Source organism: Arachis hypogaea, chromosome 13 (genome assembly GCF_003086295.3).
Source record: "Arachis hypogaea cultivar Tifrunner chromosome 13, arahy.Tifrunner.gnm2.J5K5, whole genome shotgun sequence".
Lineage (NCBI taxonomy): Eukaryota > Viridiplantae > Streptophyta > Magnoliopsida > Fabales > Fabaceae > Arachis > Arachis hypogaea.
Genome location: NC_092048.1, coordinates 124,225,847 through 124,231,846, shown reverse-complemented (window position 1 = coordinate 124,231,846; position 6,000 = coordinate 124,225,847). Strand labels below are relative to the sequence as shown.

Here is a 6,000-nt window from a genome sequence, read left to right as displayed (position 1 = left end):
GGGTTCGGCCACACCAAGTAAGGTAATGGCCTTGCACTCTCTTTTTGGATTCTCTTCTGTATTGCTTGGGAGAGTACTAGGAGGAGTTTCAGTGACTCTTTTACTCAGCTGTCCCACTTGTGCCTCCAAATTTCTAATGGAGGACCTTGTTTCATTCATGAAACTTAAAGTGGCCTTAGATAGATCAGAGACTATATTTGCTAAGCTAGATGGATTCTGCTTAGAATTCTCTGTCTGTTGCTGAGTGGATGATGGAAAAGGCTTGCTATTGCTAAACCTGTTTCTTCCACCATTATTAAAGCCTTGTTGAGGCTTTTGTTGATCCTTCTATGAGAAATTTGGATGATTTATCCACGAGAGATTATAGGTATTTCCATAGGGTTCCCCCATGTAATTCACCTCTGCTATTGCAGGGTTCTCAGGATCATAAGCTTCTTCTTCAGAAGATGCCTCTTGAGTACTGTTGGATGCAGCTTGCAATCCATTCAGACTCTGAGAAATCATATTGACTTGCTGAGACAATATTTTATTCTGAGCCAATATGGCATTCAGAGTATCAATTTCAAGAACTCCCTTCCTCTGAGGCGTCCCATTACTCACAGGATTCCTTTCAGAAGTGTACATGGACTGGTTATTTGCAACCATGTCAATGAGTTCCTGAGCTTCTGCAGGCGTTTTCTTTAGGTAAATGGATCCACCTGCAGAATGGTCCAATGACATCTTAGATAATTCAGATAGACCATCATAGAATATATCCAGGATGGTCCATTCTGAAAGCATGTCAGAAGGACACTTTTTGGTCAGTTGCTTGTATCTCTCCCAAGCTTCATAAAAGGATTCACCTTCTTTCTGTTTGAAGGTTTGAACATCCACTCTAAGCTTGCTAAGCTTTTGAGGAAGAAAGAACTTGGCTAAGAAAGCCGTGACCAGCTTATCCCAAGAGTTCAGGCTATCTTTAGGTTGAGAATCCAACCATATTCTAGCTCTGTCTCTTACAGCAAATGGGAAAAGCATAAGCCTGTAGACCTCGGGATCAACCCCATTGGACTTAACAGTATCACAGATCTGCAAGAATTCAGTTAAGAACTGAAAAGGATCTTCTAATGCAAGTCCATGAAACTTGCAATTCTGTTGCATCAGAGAAACTAATTGAGGCTTTAGCTCAAAATTGTTTGCTCCAATGGCAGGGATTGAGATGCTTCTTCCCTGTAAATTGGAATTTGGTGCAGTAAAGTCACCAAGCATCTTCCTTGCATTGTTATTATTTTCGGCCATGTCTCATTCTTTTTCGAAAATTTCTGTCAGATTTTCTCCAGAGAGTTGTGCTTTAGCTTCCCTTAGCTTCCTCTTCAGAGTCCTTTCAGGTTCAGGATCAGCTTCAATAAGAATGTTTTTATCATTGTTCCTACTCATATGAAAAAGAAGAAAACAGAAAAGAAGAGGAATCCTCTATGTCACAGTATAGAGATTCCTTTATGTGAGTAGAAGAAGAAAAGAAATTTGAACACAGAAAGAGGGAGAGGGTTCGAATTTTTAAGAAGAAGGGAAGTGTTAGTAGATAAATAAATAATTAGAAGGAGGAGAGAGAGAAGAATTTTCGAAAATAATTGAAAAGAAAAGAAAAATATTTTTTTGTTTTTTTAATTTAAAATTAAAGTTAAAATTCGAAAATTTTAAAAATAAAAATTAAATTAAATTAAAATTTAAATCAATTAGTTAATTAAAACGGAATTTTGAAAAAGAGGGGAGGGGTTTTCAAAAATTGGAGAGAGAAAAGTAGTTAGGTGATTTTGAAAAAGATATGATTGAAATAGAAAACTTTTAAAACAAAAAGTCAAGTAGTTAATTGAAAAAGATTTGAAAATCAATTTTGAAAAGATAAGAAGTTAGAAAAGATTTTGAAATTGATTTTGAAAAAGATGTGATTGAAATTTATTTTAAAAAAGATTTGAAAAAGAAATTTAAAAAGATTTGATTTTTTGAAATTAAAGTTGATTACTTGACTAACAAGAAACAAAAATATAGGATTTTAAAATTTAAAGATTGAACTTTTCTTATTAGGCAAGTAACAAACTAAAAATTTTTGAATCAATCACATTAATTGTTAGTAAAGATTTTGAAATTATGAAATGAAATTAAGAAAAAGATTTTGAAAATCATTTTAAAATTTTCGAAAATCATAAAAAAAATGAAAAAGATTTTATTTTTGAAAAAGATTTGAAAAAGATAGAATTTTTAAATTGAAATTTTGATTTGACTCATAAGAAACAACTAAATTTTGAAAACTTTTTGAAAAAGTCACTCAAATTTTTGAAAATTTATGAGAAGAAAAAGAGAAAGATATTTTTTTTATTTTTGAATTTTTAATGATGAGAGAGAAAAACACTAAATTGAAACAAAACATAAAAATTATGAATCAAAATAACTAATGCATGCAAGAACACTTTGAATGTCAAGATGAACACCAAGAACACTTTAAAGATCAAGATGAACATCAAGACTTATTTTTGAAAATTTTTAAGAAAAGAAAAACATGCAAGACACCAAACTTAGAAATTTTCAAACTTTAGACACTAATAAATTGAAAATGCATATGAAAAACAAGAAAATACACAAAACATAAAAATGCAAAGATCAAACAAAGCAAATCATCAAGAACAATTTGAAGATCAATGAAGAACATTTGATGAATTTTCGAAAATTATAAAAGCATGCAATTGACACTAAACTTAAAAATTGACACTAGACTCAAACAAGAAACATAAAATATTTGGTTTTTATGGTTTTATTAATTTTTTTTTCGAAAATTATTTTGGGAAAAACGAAAAAGAAGAATTTTTTTTGTATTTTTCGAAAATAAGAAATAAAAAGCTTAAAATTAAAATAAAATTACCTAATCTGAGCAACAAGATGAACCGTCAGTTGTCCAAACTCGAACAATCCCCGGCAACGGCACCAAAAACTTGGTATGCAAAATCGTGATCTTTCATTCCTTGGTAACGGCGCTGAAAACGTAATGCGCACATTCATAATCTTAGTTCTTTGTCACAACTTCGCGCAACTAACCAGCAAGTGCACTGGGTCGTCCAAGTAATAAACCTTACGTGAGTAAGGGTCGATCCCACGGAGATTGTCGGCTTGAAGCAAGCTATGGTCATCTTGCAAATCTCAGTCAGGCGAATTCAAATGGTTATGGAGATTTGATAATTAAAATATAACTAAAATATAAAATAGGATAGAAATACTTATGTAATTCATTCGTGAGAATTTCAAATAAGCGTATAGAGATGCTTTTGTTCCTCCTGAACTTCTGCTTCCTGCTGTCTTCATCCAATCATTCCTACTCCTTTCCATAGCAAGCTTTATGTAGGGCATCACCGTTGTCAATGGCTACTTCCCGTCCTCTCAGTGAAAATGGTCCAAGATGCGCTGTCACCGCACGGCTAATCATCTGTCGGTTCTCGATCATACTAGAATAGGATTCAGTAATCCTTTTGCGTCTGTCACTACGCCCAGCACTCGCGAGTTTGAAGCTCGTCATAGCTATCCCTTCCCAGATCCTACTCGGAATACCACAGACAAGGTTTAGACTTTCTGGATCTCAAGAATGGCTGCCAATAATTCTAGCCTATACCACGAAGACTCTGATATCACGATCAGGAGGCTAAGAGATATGCATTCAAGCTTGCTTTCATGTAGAACGGAAGTGTTTGTCAGGCACGTGTTCATAAGTGAGAATGGTGATGAGCGTCACATAATCATCACATTCATCATGTTCTTGTGTGCGAATGAATATCTTAGAGAAGAAATAGGCTTGAATTGAATAGAAAAACAATAGTACTTTGCATTAATTCATGAGAAACAGCAGAGCTCCACACCTTAATCTATGGTGTGTAGAAACTCTACCGTGGAAAATACATAAGAACAAGGTCCAGGCATGGCCGAATGGCCACCCTCCCTAAAGGTCTAAGATAGCATAAAATTGATCAAAGATGATCCAAAGATGTCTAACAAAATAGTGAAAAGTTCTATTTATACTAAACTAATTACTAGGGTTTACTGAAATGAGTAAATGATGCAGAAATCCACTTCCGGGCCCACTTGGTGTGTGCTTGGGCTGAGCATTGAAGCTTTTACGTGTAGAGGTCTTCCTTGGAGTTAAACGCCACTTTGTAACCTGTTTCTAGCATTTAACTCTGCTTTGCAACCTGTTTCTGGCATTTAACTCCAGAATAGGGCAGGGAGCTGGCGTTGAACGCCAGTTTGCGTCATCTAAACTCAGGCAAAGTATAGACTATTATATATTGCTGAAAAGTCCTGGATGTCTACTTTCCAACGCAATTGAGAGTGTGCCATTTGGATTCCTGTAGCTCCAAAAAATTTACTTTGAGTGCATGGAGGTCAGAATCCAACAGCATCTACAGTCCTTCTTCAGCCTCTAAATCTGATTTTTGCTCAAGTCCCTCAATTTCAGCCAGAAATTACCTGAAATCACAGAAAAACACACAAACTCATAGTGAAGTCCAGAAATATGAATTTTATTTAAAAACTAATAAAAATATACTAAAAACTAACTAAATCATACTAAAAACTATGTATAAACACTGCCAAAAAGCGTATAAATTATCCGCTCATCATGAGCCCCTTAATGCTCACTAATACGTCTTCAGCAATTCCAACTACTGTAATAATGCTTTTATCTGCTAACACAAAATGAGCTGCCGACCTTTTTAAGGGAGGGAGCCTTAAGGTATCATATATAGACAATGGCATTATACTAACACACGCTCCTAAGTTACACATGCAATAAGAAAATATTACACCTCCAATGGTACGATTTACCATACATGGACCTGGGTCACTACATTTTTCGGGTATACCTCCCATTAAAGCAGATATAGAACTACCTAAAGGAATAGTTTCTAATTCATTAATTTTATCTTTATGTATGCATAAATCTTTCAGAAACTTTGCATATTTAGGTACTTGCTGAATAACATCAAAAAGGGGAATAGTTACCTCAACCTTTTTGAAAATTTCTACCATTTTGGGATCAAGTTCCATCTGCTTTCTGGTCTTCCTTGCAAGGTGTGGAAATGGGATAGGAATGGTGCCACTTGCAGCTTCTGCATCCTTTGGTGCTCCATTCCTTTGCTGAGCTAGTTCTTCTTCAACCTTGTCTTGTACTTCCTCTTCCTCTTCAGCATCTTCTACTTCTACCATATCCTCAGCTGGGGCGTGTTCTAGTGCGCTTGGCTCCTCTTGGTTCCTCTCTTGTAATGTGGTTCCGGACCTCAAAGTGATGGCATTGATGCCACCCTTGGGATTAGGTAAGGGTTGAGAAGGAATTCCACCGGAGCTTGAAGGTTGATTGGTGGAAGCAGGTAATGAATCTATCCGGGCGGCGAGAGCTTGTAAAGTGGCATTCAGACCATTTAGAGTAGAGTTCAGTGTAGTCTGCATGTCTTGTTGTCCTTGTGCAAGAGAACGAAGCATCTCGTCATTTGATGAGGAAGTAGGATAAGTGATCTGAGGGACTTGTTGTTGGTTATGCCGGGGTCCTTGTGACTGTCTTAGGTGAGGGGCTCTGTAAGGTTGGTTCTGATTCTGCTGTCTGTTATTGTTATTTCGCCTCTGATTTCTATTATTGTCTCTGCCTCCTCTATTATAGTTGTCCCTCTAGCCATGGTTGGAATTATCTCTCCAACCTTGGTTGGAGTTGTCCTGCCATCCTTGGTTATAGTTCCCACCTTGGTTGTAGTTGCCGCCTTGTTGATTGTATCCTTGATTCGGGCGGTCATAGAAGTTATGAGTAGCTGCTACAGTGTTGTCTTCTTATTGGAGCTGCGGGCATTCATCAGTATAATGACTATAATCAGCACAGATTTCGCATACCCTTTGGGGAACTAACTGTTGGCTTTGTTGTGGTGGGGAAGGCTGAGCTTGTTGTTGTTGGTTCAACTACATTTGCTTCAGTAGGTTGGTCATTTCATATATACT

General features: G+C 36.3%; 1 non-coding gene across 1 annotated transcript; it reads left to right on the top strand.

Moving 5' to 3' along the window:
* Nucleotides 1–774: 774 nt before the first annotated feature.
* LOC112740047 (small nucleolar RNA R71) lies at nucleotides 775–882 on the top strand. The gene has a single exon (XR_003170982.1). It is a non-coding gene; the product is annotated as a small nucleolar RNA R71 (small nucleolar RNA).
* Nucleotides 883–6,000: the final 5,118 nt, after the last annotated feature.